The 19354-nt window shown below is 41.0% G+C and overlaps 1 protein-coding gene across 9 annotated transcripts in view; it reads right to left on the reverse strand.

Annotated features, from left to right (window-relative positions):
• Nucleotides 1-9435, reverse strand: part of obscnb (obscurin, cytoskeletal calmodulin and titin-interacting RhoGEF b) — a 104000-nt gene extending 94565 nt beyond the window's left edge. For 7 of the 9 annotated variants that reach the window (XM_036966966.1, XM_036966973.1, XM_036966972.1 and 4 more), the window contains exon 1: nt 9212-9434. The gene's annotated coding sequence lies outside the window, so the exon portion shown is untranslated. Of the gene's footprint in view, nt 1-9211 lie in introns of all 9 variants that reach the window. The other 2 variants (XM_036966969.1, XM_036966970.1) reach the window with 1 other exon arrangement.
• Between the last annotated feature and the right edge of the window lie 9919 nt (nt 9436-19354).

Here is a 19354-nt window from a genome sequence, read left to right on the forward strand (position 1 = left end):
ATTTTTTACTATTTTCTACATTGTAGAATAATAGTGAAGACATCAACACTGTGAAATAACACATACGGAATCATGTAGTAACCAAAAAAGTGTAAACAAATCAAAACATATTTTGTATATGAGATTCTTCAAACTAGCCACCCTTTGCCTTGATGACAGTTTCGCACACTCTTGGCATTCTCTCAACCAGCTTCATGAGGTAGTCATCTGGAATGCATTTCACTTAACAGGTGTTCTTTGTTTTAAGTTCATTTGTGGAATTTCTTTCCTTCTTAATGCGTTTGAGCCAATCAGTTGTGTTGTGACAAGGTAGGGGTGGTATACAGAGGATAGACCTATTTGGTAAAATACCAAGTCCATAATATGTCAAGAACAGCTCAAATAAGGAAAGAGAAATGACAGTCCATCATTACTTTAAGACATGAAGGTCAGACAATTTGGAAAATGTCAATAACTTTTAAAGTTTCCTCAAGTGCAGTCTCAAAAACCATCAAGCACTATGATGAAACTGGCTCTCAAGAGGACCCAGAGTTACTTCTGATGCAGAGGACAAGTTCATTGGAGTTACCAGCCTCAGAAATTGCAGCCCAAATAAATGCTTCACAAAGTTCAAGTAACAGACACATCTCAACATCAACTGTTCAGAGGAGACTTGTAAATCAGGCCTTCATTGTCAAAATACTGCAAAGAAACCACTACTAAAGCACACCAATAATAAGAAGAGACTTGCTTGGGCCAAGAAACACGAGCAATGGACATTAGACAAGAGGAAATCTGTCCTTTGGTCTGATGAGTCCAAATTTAGCATGTCTTTGTGAGACGCAGGGAAGGTGAACGGATGATCTCTGCATGTGTAGTTCACACCGTGAAGCATGGAGGAGGAGGTGTCATGGTACTTTTCTGGTGACACTGTCTGTGATTTATTTAGAATTCAAGGCACACATAACCAGCATGGCTACCACAGCATTTTGCAGTGATACGCCATTCCATCTGGTTTGCGCTTAGTGGGACTATAAACCAATACACCTGCAGGCTGTGTAAGGGCTATTTGACCAAGAAGGCAAGTGATGGAGTGCTGCATCAGATAACCTGGCCTCCACAATCACCTGACCTCAACCCAATTGAGATGGTTTGTAATGAGTTGGACCGCAGAGTGAAAGAAAAGCAGGCAACAAGTGCTCAGCATATGTGGGAACTCCTTCAAGACTCTTGGAAAAGCATTCCAGGTGAAGCTGGTTGAAAGAATGCCAAGAGTGTGCAAAGCTGTCATCAAGGCAAAGGGTGGTTACTTTGAAGAATCTAAAATCTAAAATCTATATACAGTGCTTTGCGAAAGTTTTTGGCCCCCTTGAACTTTGCAACCTTTTGCCACATTTCAGGCTTCAAACATAAAGATATAAAACTGTATTTTTTTGTGAAGAATCAACAACAAGTGGGACACAATCATGAAGTGGAACAACATTTATTGGATATTTCAAACTTTTTTAACAAATCAAAAACTGAAAAATTGGGCGTGCAAAATTATTCAGCCCCTTTACTTTCAGTGCAGCAAACTCTCTCCAGAAGTTCAGTGAGGATCTCTGAATGATCCAATGTTGACCTAAATGACTAATGATGATAAATACAATCCACCTGTGTGTAATCAAGTCTCCGTATAAATGCACCTGCACTGTGATAGTCTCAGAGGTCCGTTAAAAGCGCAGAGAGCATCATGAAGAACAAGGAACACACCAGGCAGGTCCGAGATATTGTTGTGAAGAAGTTTAAAGCCGGATTTGGATACAAAAAGATTTCCCAAGCTTTAAACATCCCATGGAGCACTGTGCAAGCGATAATATTGAAATGGAAGGAGTATCAGACCAGTGCAAATCTACCAAGACCTGGCCGTCCCTCTAAACTTTCAGCTCATACAAGGAGAAGACTGAACAGAGATGCAGCCAAGATGCCCATGATCACTCTGGATGAACTGCAGAGATCTACAGCTGAGGTGGGAGACTCTGTCCATAGGACAACAATCAGTCGTATATTGCACAAATCTGGCCTTTATGGAAGAGTGGCAAGAAGAAAGACATTTCTTAAAGATATCCATAAAAAGTGTTGTTTAAAGTTTGCCACAAGCCACCTGGGAGACACACCAAACATGTGGAAGAAGGTGCTCTGGTCAGATGAAACCAAAATTGAACTTTTTGGCAACAATGCAAAACGTTATGTTTGGCGTGAAAGCAACACAGCTGAACACACCATCCCCACTGTCAAACATGGTGGTGGCAGCATCATGGTTTGGGCCTGCTTTTCTTCAGCAGGGACAGGGAAGATGGTTAAAATTGATGGGAAGATGGATGGAGCCAAATACAGGACCATTCTGGAAGAAAGCCTGATGGAGTCTGCAAAAGACCTGAGACTGGGACGGAGATTTGTCTTCCAACAAGACAATGATCCAAAACATAAAGCAAAATCTACAATGGAATGGTTCAAAAATAAACATATCCAGGTGTTAGAATGGCCAAGACAAAGTCCAGACCTGAATCCAATCGAGAATCTGTGGAAAGAACTGAAAACTGCTGTTCACAATTGCTCTCCATCCAACCTCACTGAGCTCGAGCTGTTTTGCAAGGAGGAATGGGAAAAAATGTCAGTCTCTCGATGTGCAAAACTGATAGAGACATACCCCAAGCGACTTACAGCTGTAATCGCAGCAAAAGGTGGCGCTACAAAGTATTAACTTAAGGGGGCTGAATAATTTTGCACGCCCAATTTTTCAGTTTTTGATTTGTTAAAAAAGTTTTAAATATCCAATAAATGTCGTTCCACTTCATGATTGTGTCCCACTTGTTGTTGATTCTTCACAAAAAAATACAGTTTTATATCTTTATGTTTGAAGCCTGAAATGTGGCAAAAGGTCGCAAAGTTCAAGGGGGCAGAATACTTTCGCAAGGCACTGTATATCTGAATCGCCGTGACCCCAACCAACCTCACTACTCACTGGACCCTTATGATCACTCGACTTAGCATGCCCCTACTTAATGTCAATATGCCTTGTCCATTGCTGTTCTGGTTAATTTTTATTGGCTTATTTCACTGTAGAGCCTCTAGCCCTGCTCACTATACCTTATCCAACCTTTCAGTTCCACCACCCACACATGCGATGACATCACCTGGTTTCAAGGATGTTTCTAGAGACAATATCTCTCTCATCATCACTCAATACCTAGGTTTACCTCCACTGTATTCACATCCTACCATACCTTTGTCTGTACATTATACCTTGAAGATATTTTATCACCCCCAGAAACCTCCTTTTACTCTCTGTTCCAGACATTCTAGACGACCAATTCTCATAGCTTTTAGCCGTACCCTTATCCTACTCCTCCTCTGTTCCTCTGGTGATGTAGAGGTGAATTCAAGGCCCTGCAGTGCCTAGCTCCACTCCTCTTCCCCAGGCACTCTCTTTTGATGACTTCTGTAACTGTAATAGCCTTGGTTTCATGCATGTTAACATTAGAAGCCTCCTCTCTAAGTTTGTTTTATTCACTGCTTTAGCACACTCTGCCAACCCGGATGTTCTAGCCGTGTCTGAATCCTGGCTTAGGAAGAGCAACAAAAATTCTGACATTTTCATCCCTAACTACAACATTTTCAGACAAGATAGAACGGCTAAAAGGGGCGGTGTTGCAATTTACTGCAAAGACAGCCTGCAGAGTTCTGTCTTACTATCCAGGTCTGTACCCAAACAATTTGAACTTCTACTTTTAAAAATCCACCTCTCTAAAAACACTGTCTTCCTGCACCATCTTCCTGTTCAAGTGGGCACAGCACAGCAAGGTGAGTCCAAAAATGTATTGTATGCTGCTGCATAAATGATGTAATATGCCAGGGAGATATGTATACTGTAGCTAAGAAAGGAATACTAAGTCTATGTTGTGTAGTAAGCTGTTAGTAGGCCATGTGCTTCACCCTAATAATTTGGTCCCTTTCTCCCTCATAATTTATCCTACTGTTCTGACTTGGTGGTGCACATGTAGCCTATAGCCTGTTTTAAATAAATGTAATTATCAAATATTGTAAGAGATTTTAATGTCTGCTTATATGCCCCCTTATCCTACGGTTCTGACTTGGCTTACAGGGAGAATACTGTAAGAATGGCCCATGTTCTGAATTCTGTCACTGTACATTTCGAAAGTGCTGAACAAATAGTTGTATTGAATACGTCCATCCTAGCTTGCTCATCAATGTCTTAATAAAAATTACGGATGGCCTCTTATGCGCTTGTCATTCCCTTATGCCATAGTTTGTACATCTCAATTGTCAGTGGAAATCACATTTGTTTAAGCAAGTCAGCCATATCAGCTATGTTATTTTAAAAGGCAGTAAATGAGGCTGAATGAACTGTGTCGCTGCCAGACAAGACTCCGCTGATTGCCAGGTGTAGTTGTGGTAAGGACTCACTCTATGGTGCTGAAAAGAAAGCTTTGCTGTTGGGACAGCTTTATGTAGGCCCTAACAGTTTTTTGGGCACCGTTTATCACCATCATCGTGCAATTAATGTATTGTTTAGTGTTGAGTTGTGTTGTGTAGTGGCTTTGCTGGCATGCATTCGAAAAAAATGTTAGTTTTCCCCACCAAGATGTTCATGCTAAAATAGCCACAGCATTCTTTCCAAATATACTTTTTGTTGTTGTTGGAAGTAGGCTACAGTGCATATTTCATAGCTAGGTTTTTTGCCTACGAGCCTACTGAAGTGTAATATTTTGATTATTTGGTGTCATACTGTTCATCGATTCTGGTACTGGAAACCCACAGGGTTTACAAGTCCAGCACTAACATACCTGATTAAACTTGATTAGTAGCCTAATCATCAAGTCATTGAAAAAAGTTTATACCACTTGAGTCCCCAGGACCAGACTTGAGGAACACGATTGCAGTGTGACGTAGGTCATCAACCAGACCCCTATCACTATCAAGGTCAAATAACACCTACAGTACTCACTTCCATATAAAGGTGCATCAAAAGGGGAGCAGTTGGATTCCCACTGGGCACAAACTGGTTGAATAACATTTTTTCCATGTGATTTGTCAACAACAACAAAAAGTAATCATCGTAAGCTGTTATTTTGAGGGTGAAATTTCAAGCACATGATTATGTTATCATGGTAACCAAATTTCAACATAAATGACTTTTCTATCCACAGTTTTCATTTTAGTAAAGTCATACGGTATAAAAATAAATCACGACAGCTGTGATGGAAACAGGACTTTTCGGTACAATTGTACAAATGCTGGCAGATAATTTGTTCGTTGGACATGGTGGGATCTTTTTGTGACAAAAATTTATTTTATGAGAAATGGCAGTGGAAATGCCTTTATGCACAAATATTGATATAATAACCATCATACTGAAGTAAACTTTAGAGTCACGTGATAATATGGTGTGTGATCCTCCCACTACGACTCTGGAAACCATGCAGTTTATTAGGCGACAGAAGACATAAATTGTGATGAACTTCACAGGGTGGTGAAAGTGTACGGTGATGAGCTTGATGCTCCTTTCCAATAAATATTGAGGATCTTATTCTGGTGACATAATCGATGCTTGGCTGCCGTTTGACAGATACAAATATTCTCGCATTTTATCTATCATAATCTCATCATGTAGACTAGCCAACCTGCACAGCAACCCGCACTGCATCTGGGAGCTGTTGGCTGGAGCGTACATGCCAAGACCAGAGTAGGCACATTTGCTATTTAACACAAACGTTTTTGCGCCAAAACTATCGGTAGAGTTGAAATGTGATGGAAACACAATGAACGTAACATTTTTAATCGGTACATGAAAACTCAAAAGTCATTAAGCACTGACTTTTATCTGCAAGAAGTCAGTTTGGTGGAAACACCACTGGTGGGACAATGCACATATTGTCTTTATGTGGATTTTTGAATATTCACATGAACATATGTTAAATTTGTACCTTAAAAACAACGTCAGCTCTTCAACGTTATATCCACTATCAGAATTAAAAACTTTAGGTTGAGCAGCATCTACTGCTGGAGAATATATCTATATAGCACTACTCTTTGGTCTACCATTCAGGGTTTTATTTTCTATTTGATGTTGTAATTTTCCCCCCTTTTCCACCCCAATTTCGTGATATCCAATTGCGATCTTGTCTCATCGCTGCAACTCCCCAACGGGCTCAGGAGAGGTCATGCGTCCTCCGAAACATGACCCGCCAAGCCTCTCTTCTTAACACCTGCACACTTAACCCGGAAGCCAGCCGTACCAATTTGTCGGAGGAAAACTGTTCAACTGACGACCGAAGTCAGCCTCCAGGCGCCCGGCCAGCCACAAGGAGTAGCTAGAGCGTGATGAGCCAAGTAAAGAACCCCAGGCTGTAGTGACGCCGCAACACTGCGATGCAGTGCTTTAGACAGCTATGCCACTCGAGAGACCATCCAGGGTTTTAACCAAGCCCAGCCCTGCTTACCTATGACGTTATCACTGAGTATTACCAATGTGCGATTATGAGAATGACCAAGAACCCAATGGTCACTCTGACAGAGCGCTTGAGTTCCTCTGTGGAGATGGGAGAACCTTCCGGAAGGATAACCATCTCTGCCGCACTCCACCAATCAGGCCTTTATGGTAGAGTGGCCAGACAGAACCACTCCCCAGTAAAAGGCCCATGACAGCCCACTTGGAGTAAGCCAAAAGGCACCTAAAGAATCTCAGACCATGAGAAACAAGATTCTCTGGTCTGATGAAACCAAAATTGAACTCTTTGGCCTGAATGCCAAGGATCACGTCTGGAGGAAACCTGGCACCATACCTACAGTGAAGCATGGTGGTGGCAGCATCATGCTGTGGGGATGTTTTTCAGCGGCAGGAACTTGGAGTTCTTGGACTAGTCAGGATCAAGGTAAAGATGAACAGAGCAGGGTACAGAAAGATCCTTGATGATATCCTGCACCAGAGCACTCAGGCCCTCAGACTGGGCCGAAGGTTCACCTTCCAACAGGACAACGACCCTAAGCACACAGCCAAGACAATGCACGAGTGGCTTCGGGACAAGTCTCTGAATGTCCTTGAGTGGCCCAGCCAGAGTCCGGACTTAAACCCGATCAAACATCTCTGGAGAGACCAGAAAATAGCTGTGCAGCAACGCTCCCCATCCAACCTGACAGATCTGCAGAGAAGAATGGGAGAAACTCCCCAAATACAGGTGTGCCAAGCTTGTAGCGTCATACCCAAGAAGTGTTGAGGCTGTAATCTCTGCCAAAGGTGCTTCAACAAAGTACTGATTAAAGGGTCTGAATACTTATGTAAATGTGATATTTCAGTTTTTAAGTTAGCAAGAATTTCTAGAAACCTGTTTTTGTTTTGTCATTATGGGGTATTGTGTGTAGATTGATGGGGGAAAATAACTTTTAAAATAAAATAAAATAACATTTTAGGCTGTGTGGATATACGCACACACACACACACACACACACACACACACACACACACACACACACACACACACACACACACACACACACAAAAACACTGTTATTTACACAAATCACAATTGCTGTTACCAGACTCATATGAACTATTGCACAATTTAAACACTTGCAAATCCCCCTTTTCTCTGATACAAGTCATGTGTAAATATTGGACTATAAATTGTACCTTCCTGTATTATACTAAAATGTTTATTCTATTCTACTGAACCATTTACTTTATGTTCCTATTCTTATCTTTTAATATTTCTTATTGTTGTTGCATTGTCGAGAAGGAACCTTCAAGTAAGCATTTAGTTGGATGATGCATACCACGTGTATCCTGTACATAGTACCATCAAAATGTGAAACTTGAAACAATATCACTTTTGAAATACAATAAATACCGTATAATACATATCCTATCAACTATTAAAGTTAACAAATGATATGTTGGATTCACATCTCCAACTCAACAAAAAATACAAGTTCAAGAATGGGATTAAGCCATTGGCTCAAATGAAACTTTCCAAGCACTTGATAGATCTCCTTTAAACGTTGATATTTGGTTGCATTGTCAACCAAACACAATTCAAAATTACTTTTGTAATCCGATAAATAGCCTAAAGTTAAGGCCATTTTACAAACTAATGTAACAGTCAACTATACATTTCTTCTAATGTAATCATATAAAGCGTGCATGTTCAAGATAACATGCATAGGTCACAATTTCTGTAATAATCTGCGCAGAATCTCACACTTCATTGTGATACATACTAGCATTATGTACTTTTAATTTCGTCTAATCTCAATTGCAATCCAGGTCATTTGGTTCTGCTATTAGATTAACCACAGTGATAACACATTCATCTGTTATATATAAAAAATAACCTATCTGACATTGAATTCCCATTTTAACTTTGCTTTTAAATGATTGAAAGCGCAGTGATAGACATTTGGTGACAACTAAACCAAAAATTGTTTTTCCATTGAAATTTGGTTGTGCTTTTAGAAGGTTGAAAGCAGAGTGATAACACATGGAAATTCCACAAACTTTTGGCTGTTTTTTGAGAGGGTGAATATAGGTTGACGAAGGTAAACTGACATCAACGCACTGCCAGATTGGGACAAATTAGGTTTTAACACGGTTAAGTAGAACAGATATGTGTCTTTGAAAGGGTGACATTTGCCATCTTTGTCACCTCACTCCCCTGAGCTGCCTGTACCCAAAATAACCTCAGCTGTCGGGCCGCGTCTCTGTCCATTGCCATTTGTAGAAGCGTAGAGGGATAAACTGTTTTGATAGGGCACCACAACTGAAGGAAACGCTTCTTTGTTCTATATTGTTTAATAAACTTGCCAATACCATTAGCCAATGCAAATTGATCATACATGTTTTATGTAGTTGGTTTTGTGTATTGTGTAGGCTAGATAGTCGGCAAAAACGTTTTACTGACAGTATTTTCGGACCAACAAAGTTGCTCATTGTAATTAAATAAATAAGTCATGAAAACATACTTTTTGGGGAAGGTAAAACTGCCACCACAAACATAAAGCACATTAATAAACATGACTCCTCTAAAATGACGACACTCGATTCCCATTCAAAAATATATGACTCATGCCTTATTAAATTAGAAATTATGTTGATCAGGGATTGCAAATTGAATGTCCTTTTAGGTTATTTAAACTGGGAACTGGGTTAGTTCAACTTCAGCAATGATTTGCTCACCTTGAGTCTTCAGCCACTCTGATAAAACAAGCGCTGAAACATGTGAACTAAAACTTCAATAAGGTTTTACAGTCCGTAAAATAATCCAATCTTTGCCGCTGAGATCCAATAAATGTATGTCCGGTGCGTATCAATATCCCTACAATGATGATTGTGTATCCAGGAAAGTGTAACATTCCCCCAGTCTCCTGCGGTGGGTGGTTGACTACGCTTTCTTTTTTCTAATGTGGTACCTCATGATGCCAAATAGCTAACATTCCTATTTTGGTGCAGCCTCCGTTCCAAAATAGACTTGTCATTTAATGTAGAGATAGCCTAGGTGCTGGAGCATGGGTCTGGACTAGAGACCGACTGATTATGATTTTTCAACGCCGATACCGATTATTGGAGGACAAAAAAAGCGATACCGACTTAATTGGCTGATTTAAAAAAATATATATTTGTAATAATGACAATTACAACAATACTGAATGAACACTTGTTTTAACTTAATATAATAAATCAATAAAATCAATTTAGTCTCAAGTAAATAATGAAACATGTTCAATTTGGTTTAAATAATGCAAAAACAAAGTGTTGGAGAAGAAAGTAAAAGTGCAATATGTGCTATGTAAGAAAGCTAACGTTTCAGTTCCTTGCTCCGAACATGAGAACATATGAAAGCATGCAGAGCAAAGGAAACAACTACTAGAAGGCTCAGAGCTCAAGCTCAAAACTTGAAATCGGCCATGCCGATTAATCGGTCGACCTCTAGTCTGGACAGGCGTTTTATCTACCTGACTATCCTGAAACATTACTCATGCCATGTTTATTTGATATCGGAATGAAAGTGACTAACAAAATCAAAATCAACCCTGTGCGGTATGTTTGTGAATAATACAAGTTTAGATAGCTGGCTAGACAAATGAACCGATAAAAAAAATGACATGGGCTAATTGAGTGGCTGTCAGTGAGTGAAATATAAAAAGAGGAAAACTACTGATGAACAACCAATTTTCGAAATGGCCCTTTGTATACTCTACTGTTCTAACTCTGATCAGTAATTTAAGACACCGACTGAGTTCCAGAAAAAAAAATGAAAACAGAAAAAACTACAGAGGCATGCATTGCCTAGAGCACTAAATTCTCTTGTCTCCAAATGGAGCAGTTTACCAAAACTCATTCAAATCAACCCACAGATCAACCCACAGAGCAATTCAAAGAATTGGTATAGAAATCAGAGGAAAGACCATTTCATTGGATGGAAGTAGCTGTCTAGCCCTATTCGGAAGGGATCTTTTGGGCAGGTCGGGTAATACCAGCCAGAATAACCTACTGTTTTTTGGCAAACTCCAAGATCCTTAGATACTACTAGTCCCTTGCAAATCATCATCCCTGTTTTTTTGTTACACCCCTTTTCGTGGGGGTAATTGCTGGTAGTTACTGTCTTGTCTCATCGCTACAACTCCCGCACGGACTCGAAAATCGGGAGCCATGCTCGGCGAAGGTCGGGAGCCATGCTCGGCGAAGGTCGGGAGCCATGCTCGGCGAGGTTCGAGAGCCATGCTCGGACCCAGAATCTCTGGCTACACAGAGTGCATTAGACCACTGCGCCACCCGGGAGGCCCCCCATCCCTGTTTTTTGAGAGAAATGTTTGACAGGTGTTGCTCACGGTTTGAGCAAGAAAACAATGACTGGTTCGATACATTGAACGAAGTTCTGCGCGTAGCCTATATATGAAGGGCCTAAATTGATCAACTTGTGTTGCGACTTTCACAGTGAAGGCTTTTGATCATACGTTTTGTACGCATTAAAATTATACACCGCCAAATGGATCATAAAAAAATGGGTTTTCACTGTTTTATTCGTAGCCTAAAGACGCATAACAAGTGCAAGTGCGCTGTTTAGCTCACAAGGCTGGGGGGCATTTAATATGTCTTCTACTACGTATCGTTAGAATATCCTAATGATTATGATCACACTTCCTCAATTCAAAAAACATTGGGACACTATACCAAAGATGGTTCCGAAATGTGGGAACCAAACTCCAGTTATCAGTGTAGCCAGTTTTCGCCCTGACTTGTTGAGATATCTTCAGGCCTAGAAAAAAACCTGGATGCTTCCTTCATAACTGTCCATTTATATATAGATAAATAGAAAAGAGCATTACAGGGGGTAGTTTGGAAAAAACGAATCCCGTCCGAATCGTCCTCTGGAATAATTGACATTCTGGGATATTACACAACTGGTGGGTCTAATCCTGAATGCTGAAACCATGAATCCTGAAACCATGAATCAGATGGCATCATTTTCATGGATATATACAAAGAAATATCCATTGAAAAAAGGTAAAACGAAACGAAGTGCAGCTAGTTTGCAGTCTTTCCAGCTTCAGATTGAAGTTATTGTGTTAGCTGTGTTTTTGGCTAGATCCTCTGAACAACAGTGTCCTGACGAGTGAGCAGATTTTCTATGCCAGGCCTCAAGCAACCAAACAGATAGAACAAACTACCATCCGGCTTGGGTAGCAACCCTAAATGTGGAAGGATTAAATAAACTCAGCAAACAAAGAAACGTCCCTTTTTCAGGACCCTGTCTTTCAAAGATAATTCATAAAATACAAATAACTTCACAGATCTTCATTCTAAAGGGTTTAAAAACGGTTTCCCATGCTTGTTCAATGAACCATAAACAATGAATGAACATGCACCTGTGGAACGGCCGTTAAAACGCTAACAGCTTAGAGACTGTAGGGAATTAAGATCACAGTTAAGAAAACTTAGGACACTGAAGAGGCCTTTCTACTGACTCTGAAAAACATCAAAAGAAAGATGCCCAGGGTCCCTGCTCATCTACGTGAACGTGCCTTAGGCATGCTGCATGGAGGCATGAGGACTGCAGACGTGGCCAGGGCAATAAATTGCAATGTCCGTACTGTGAGACGCCTAAGACAGAACTACAGGGAGACAGGATGAACACCTGATCATTCTCGTAGTGGAAGACCACCTGTAACAACACCTGCACAGGATCGGTACATCCGAACATCACACAGCGGGACAGGTACAGGATGGCAACAACAACTGCCCGAATTACACCAAAAATGAACAATCCCTCCATCAGTGCCCAGACTGTCTGCAATAGGCTGAGAGAGGCTGGACTGAGGGCTTGTAGGCCTGTTATAAGGCAGGTCCTCACCAGACATCACCGGCAACAACATTGCCTATGGGCACATACCCACCGTCGCTGGACCAGACAGGACTGACAAAAACTACTGAGTCACAGTTTTGTCTCACCAGGGGTGATGGTTGGATTCATCTGGGACCTGTTGGATCGGAGGGTGAGGGCTAGGGCCATTCCCCCCTGAAATGTCCGGGAACTTGCAGGTGCCTTGGTGGAAGAGTGGGGTAACATCTCAAAATAAGAACTGGCAAATCTGGTGTAGTCCATGAGGAGGAGATGCACTGCAGTACTTAATGCAGCTGGTGGCCACACCAGATACTGACTGTTGCTTTTGTCCCCCCCCCCCCTTTGTTCAGGGACACATTATTCAATTTCTGTTAGTCACATGTCTGTGGAACTTGTTTAGTTTTTGTCTCAGTTCTTCAATCTTGTTATGTTCACTCAAATATTTACACATGTTAAGTTTGCTGAAAATAAACGCAGTTGACAGTGAGAGGAATTATTATTTTTTTTTTTGCTGAGTCTAGTATTCATTAATTTATCAAAATAATGTTTTTAATTAAAATATTTCAATCATTATTTGAATATGTTGGTAACCAGTTGTATAAAAATGATAATTCCCTCAAAGCCGGTGTTTGGAGGATATATTGGCACGGTTTGCCAACCCTCGACGAACACCATTGCCAATATATCCTCCAAACACCGGCTTCTCTGGCATTATAACTTAAATAAATACCAACACAGCACAAATACTAGTCAAGTGCAAATAGGGCTTTATTCTACAAATATCGGATTAAATATACAGCTGAAGTCGAAAGTTTACATACACTTAGGTTGGCGTCAATTAAACTCGTTTTTCAACCACTCCACAAATTTCTTGTTAATAAACTATAGTTTTGGCAAGTCGGTTAGGACATCAACTTTGTGCATGACACAAGTACATTTTCCAGCAATTGTTTACAGACCGATTATTTCACTTATAATTCACTGTATCACAATTCTAGTGGGTCAGAAGTTTACATACACTATGTTGACTGTGCCTTTAAACAGCTTGGAAAATTCCAGAAAATTATGTCATGGCTTTAGAATCTTCTGATAGGCTAATTGACATCATTTGAGTCAATTGAAGGTGTACCTGTGGATGTATTTCAAGGCCTACCTTCAAACTCAGTGCCTCTTTGCTTGACATCATAGGAAAATCAAAAGATATCAGCTAAGACCTCAGTAAAAAATTGTAGACCTCCAAAGGTCTGGTTCATCCTTGGGAGCAATTTCCAAATGCCTGAAGGTACCACGTGCAAACAATAGTACGCAAGTATAAACACCATGGGACCACACAGCCGCCATACCGCTCAGGAAGGAGACACATTCTGTCTCATAGAGATGAATGTACTTTGGTGCGAAAAGTGCAAATAAATCCCAGAACAACAGCAAAGGACCCTGTGAAGATGCTGGAGGAAAAAGATACAAAAGTATCTATATCCACAGTTAAACGAGTCCTATATTGACATAACCTGAAAGGCAGTTCAGCACGGAAGAAGCACCTGCGGCAAAACCACCATAAAAAAAGCCAGTTTGCAACTGCACAAGGGGACAAAGATCGGAATTTTAGAGAAATGTCCTCTGGTCTGATGAAACAAAAATAGAACTGTTTGGCCATAATGACCATTGTTATGTTAGGAGGAAAATGGGGAAGGCTTGCAAGCTGAAGAACACCATCCCAACGGTGAAGCACGGGGTGGCAGCATCATGTTGTGGGGGTGCTTTGCTGCAGGAGGGACTGGTGCACTTCACAAAATAGATGGCATCACGAGGAAAGAAAATTCTGTGGATATATTGAAGCAACATCTCAAGACATCAGTCAGGAAGTTAAAGCTTGGTCACAAATGAGTCTTCCAAATGGACAATGACCCCAAGCATACTTCCAAAGTTGTGGCAAAATGGCTTAAGGACAACAAAGTCAAGGTATTGAAGTGGCCATCACAAAGCCCTGACCTCAATCGAATAAAAAACGTGTGGGCAGAACTGAAAAAGTGTGAGCGAGCAAGAAGGCCTACAAACCTGACTCAGTTACACCAGCTTTGTCAGGAGGAATGGGCCAAAATTCCCCCAACTTATTGTGGGAAGTCTGTGGAACGCTCCCCGAAACGTTTGACCCAAGGCAATGCTACCGAATACCAATTGAAATAAATAAAATCTGAAAGAATAAAAATTCTCTCTACTATTATTCTGACATTTCACATTCTTAACATAAAGTGGTGATACTAACTGACCTGAAACAGGTGATTCTTACAAGGAGTAAATGTCAGGAATGGTTAAAAACGGAGTTTGAATGTATTTGGCTAAGGTGTATTGTAAGGGGTACGTAACTGGTGGCAGTGAAGTCAAACGCAGGAGAGCAGAACATGGTAAATACCCGGAGCAGTTTATTAAACATGACTACTGGCATACAAACAACAACAAACACCTGGGCAACAAAACCCGTATCGCACCAGTCACACAATGCACACGTACTTACAATAAACAATTCCCGAAAAGGACATGGGGGAAACAGAGGGAACATATACAACATGTAATTAGGATATTGATACCAGGTGAGTGTGAAAACAAGACAAAACAAATGGAACATGGAAAATGGATCGGCGATGGCTAGAAGATCGGTGACGTCGACCGCCGAACACCGCCCGAACAAGGAGAGGAACCGACTTCGGCAGAAGTCGTGACATGTATGTAAACGTCCGACTTCAACAGTATAACCCCATCAACTATAATGCGGGTAACATACAGTATGTGCTGAAGTGTCAGCCAATGGAATTGTGTTGTGCCTCAAAAATTGTACAGCACCAATGCACTGACATGCACCACAGAAACATTCTGGGAATGAAGAGGGGCATTCCTACCATAAATCTAGGCCGAAGAACCCTTTTGGAACCATTTTTCTAAGAGTGTATCCCTCCCACTGTGGGCTTTCCCCCATGGCTGCTCTGCTTAGCTTACTGTGTGACTGACAACAGCAGCAGGCCTCCCATTTAAGCCTCCTTATTTAAGCTCTCTGAAACTCTAGCGGAGGGTCATCTTAACATTACTAACTCTCTGTTGCCACGTACTACTTGAATTCTGACTTCTGTTCTTTACTGCATGTCCTGAGCTAACTTGAGAATAATCTGTCCTATAGGACCCTGTAATATAGAGATGTAATACTCATGTTGAGTATTAAACCAGAGTCAGTCATATTGTAAACTGAAAGTCATGCTTTTGACAAACCATGGAAAGGCTAATACTATGCTTCGGTGACAAGGCAAGATGTATACATTTTTATGCCAATACTGTACCTGATAGGGGTTAGGTCAATTGGATAGGGTCACATAAACTAAATACGTTTGTACTATATCTGCTTTTAGAATGACAGACTGTCAGCACATGAACCGTTATTATTTATTATCAATGAGACCGACACTTCAATGTCATGAATCTTTTCCTTCACACAGACATACATGTGCAGCATTGTAAAGGAACAAATGGCACCTCAGTTGCTTGAGAACGGGTGGTCGCTTGCTGGTGAATGCTTTTCGGATATTTACTGAGGGGTGTGGAAAAGATTTACAATGCCCCTCCAGACCGGCTGGTTTTATAAGCAAGGCCAGCTCTGATAGCATTCCCAATCATAACAACTCAAGATGGACAGTGAAAGTTGCACAATCACAATCACACAAACCGATTGTGGGTCACTTTATGTGGATTGTTTTTAGACATGCAATGCTTTGGATAAAAGTAATACTGTAAGAAGTGTCCGTATATTATTACAGTAGATTGTCAGAAGCAATCTGTTTGACATTTTAGTCATTTAGCAAATGCTCTTATCCAGAGTGAATTACAGTTAGTGCATTAATCTTAAATAGCTAGATGGGACAACCACATATCACAGGCATAGTAAATACACTAATCTGTAAGGTAATATTACAGTATGATTGTGTGTGCATTAAGCAAGCACAACCATCGCTACAGCACTCCACCAATCAGGCCTTTATGGCAGAGTGGCCAGACGGAAGCCAAAAGGCACCTAAAGGATTCTCAGACTATGAGAAACAAGATTTTCTGGTCTGTTGAAACCCAGATTGAACTCATTGGCCTGAATGCCAAGGATCACGTCTGGAGGAAACCTGGCACCATCCTTATGGTGAAGCATGTTGGTGGCAGCATCATGCTGTAGGGATGTTTTTCAGTGGGAAGGACTGGGAGGCTAGTCAGGATTGAGGGATTATGAACGGAGCAAGTACAGGGAGATCCTTGATTTAAAAAAAACTTCCCAGAGCGCTCAGGACCTCAGACTGGGGCGAAGGTTCACCTTCCAAAAGGACAACAACCCTAAGCACACAGCCAAGACAACGCAGGAGTGGCTTCGGGACAAGTCTCTGAATGTCTAGTGGCCAGCCAGAGCCCGGACAAGAATCTGATCGAACATCTCTGGAGAGACCTGGAAATAGCTGTGTAGTGACACTCCCCATCCAACCTGACAGAGCTTGAGAGGATCTGCAGAGAAGAATGGGAGAAACTCCCCAAATACAGGTGTGCCAAGCTTGTAGCGTCATACCCAAGAAGATTGAAGGATGTAATCGCTGCCAAAAGCGCTTCAACAAAGTACTGTTTTTGCTTTGTCATTATGGGGTATTGTCTGTAGATTGATGAGGGGGGGGGGAAACTCCTTAATCAATTTTAGAATAAGGCTGTAATGTAACCAAATGTGGTAAGGTCAAGGGGTCTGAATACTTTCCGAATGCAGTGTATTATCTACTTAGTGTGACACCTCCAAGCAGAACTTACTACAGCATGTAGTTGCCTACAGTATCTTTGTGTCCTTTTTTCATTGTGACGTTTTTACCATGAACTATATTGAGTGACTGTTTATTTGCAATGACACATCTCCATGTGTAGATTACGACATAATGGGAATGTGTGTGAAAAGAAATGGATTTTTTTATTTGTATTATCATTTTGTTATAGACAAGATAAAAGTGTTCTCCAAAAGACACCAAGTGGTTGAAATGCCTTTGTTGCAGAGGATCTGACCCTCCTCTGGCCTTTCAAGCGACCTCATTGTAGATGGCTGTATCATGTTGGCTGTTCAAAACGTGCACCGTGCGCGTGTTTTTGACAAGATAACAGGATTAGATATTTCACTGCATGCCCAGGATGTGGCGAGAATGAGACAGTCCCACGTGATGATCCAGCAGTATACGATGCAGGAGTCCAGCAGTACACTATGCAGGAGTACTAACGTATATACACTGAGAGTATAAAACATGAGGAACGCCATCCTAGTATTGAGTTGCACCTCCCTTCGCCCTCAGAACAGCCTCGATTCGTCAATTCGTTGATGATGTCCCATGTTGCTTCCCACAGTTGTCGCAAGTTGGCTGTGTCCTTTGGGTGGTGGATCATTCTTGATACACATGGGACACTGTTGAGCGTGAAAAACCCAGCAGCGTTCCAGTTCTTGACACACTTAAACCGGTGCGCCTGGCACTTACTACCATACCCCGTTCAAACGCACTTAAATCTTTTGTCTTGCCCATTCACCCTCTGAATGCCACACATACACAATCCATGTCTCAATTGTTACGAGGCTTAAAACTCCTTCTTCATCCTGAGTCTTCCCCTTCATCTACACTGATTTAAGTGGATTAAACAAGTGACATCAATCAAGGGATCATAGCGTTCACCTGGATTCACCTGGTCAGTCTGTCAAGGAAAGAGCAAGTGTTTGTAATGTTTTGTACGCTCAGTGTAGAACCTGCCGTTAAGAGGAGACTTGACACAGTTACATAGGTGACCGTAATGTGCAAATCTGAAAACCTTGTGGAACTTTCAGACAGGGAAATAAATGTTCCAGCATGGCTACTGTGTACAGTCAAAGTAAAGGTAACAACATAACATGCATATAGGCTTACTGTTCTGTACAGTATAGATGCCCACTAATTGATATAAAGCCATTTATAAATGTGTGACATTCAAACAGAAGATCCAATTTACCCACATGACCAAATTAATATGTGAAACAGCATAGTTTCCTAATATTCTTCTCCTCGTCAGTTCAAAATGATACAAATCAGTCAAATGTACAGATAAGCTAGATATATAAATCAAATGTTTCTGTAGCTGAAAAGTTTTATGGTACGTGCTTGTGAGTTGCGAGTTTGTGTATGTGAGCTGGTGGTTCTTCGACCTAGTGGCAGACAGGCATGGGAATAAAAGGTCTTTCAAACCAGAGTTGCAACACACATTTTGATTGACAGGGGGGAACATGAATCATGAGACGCTTCACAACTTTCCTGGCTGACCTTTTCCTATTTCTAATTGGCCAACACCTTCAGAAACATTCGTCACTCAAGAACACTCAACTCCGAATATCAATGAAGTGCCCTTTTGACAAACTGTGTCCTCAACAATATTGTTTCTATTGTCATCATAGTAACAACAACAATATAGTTAACCCTGAAGCGTATTTAAGGTGTGATCACCCAGATTGAACATAGTTGTATAGATTTGAGGATCAAATCTATGCTTGCATTTCAGTGCAAAGTATAACAGTGGACAGTAACAGCTGCAAAAGTTATATTTGTTGTGTTCAGAATGATTGTTCATTATGCTGTTTAAAATAAATATATATCGAATTTAGCAATAAAGTTATATTTTGGTTTCATCTGACCATATGACATTCTCTCAATCTTCTTCTGGATCATCCAAATGCTCTCTAGCAAACTTCAGACGGGTAGGCCAATGCTCTGATTGATCTATTGAGCAGACAAATTAGGCTTTTTTGAAACATGTAGGAACATTTCAGGAAACAGATTAGGCCAAGTTCTGTATAAACCATGACGACACTTCAGGCGGGGGTTCCCTAGAAGCCTGGATTGCTCAACCCTGGATTTCATTGTAAGAACAACAGACAGACTATAAAACAGCAGAAGTAGGAAGTAGGAATC

Source organism: Oncorhynchus mykiss, chromosome 28 (genome assembly GCF_013265735.2).
Source record: "Oncorhynchus mykiss isolate Arlee chromosome 28, USDA_OmykA_1.1, whole genome shotgun sequence".
Classification (NCBI taxonomy): Eukaryota; Metazoa; Chordata; class Actinopteri; order Salmoniformes; family Salmonidae; genus Oncorhynchus; species Oncorhynchus mykiss.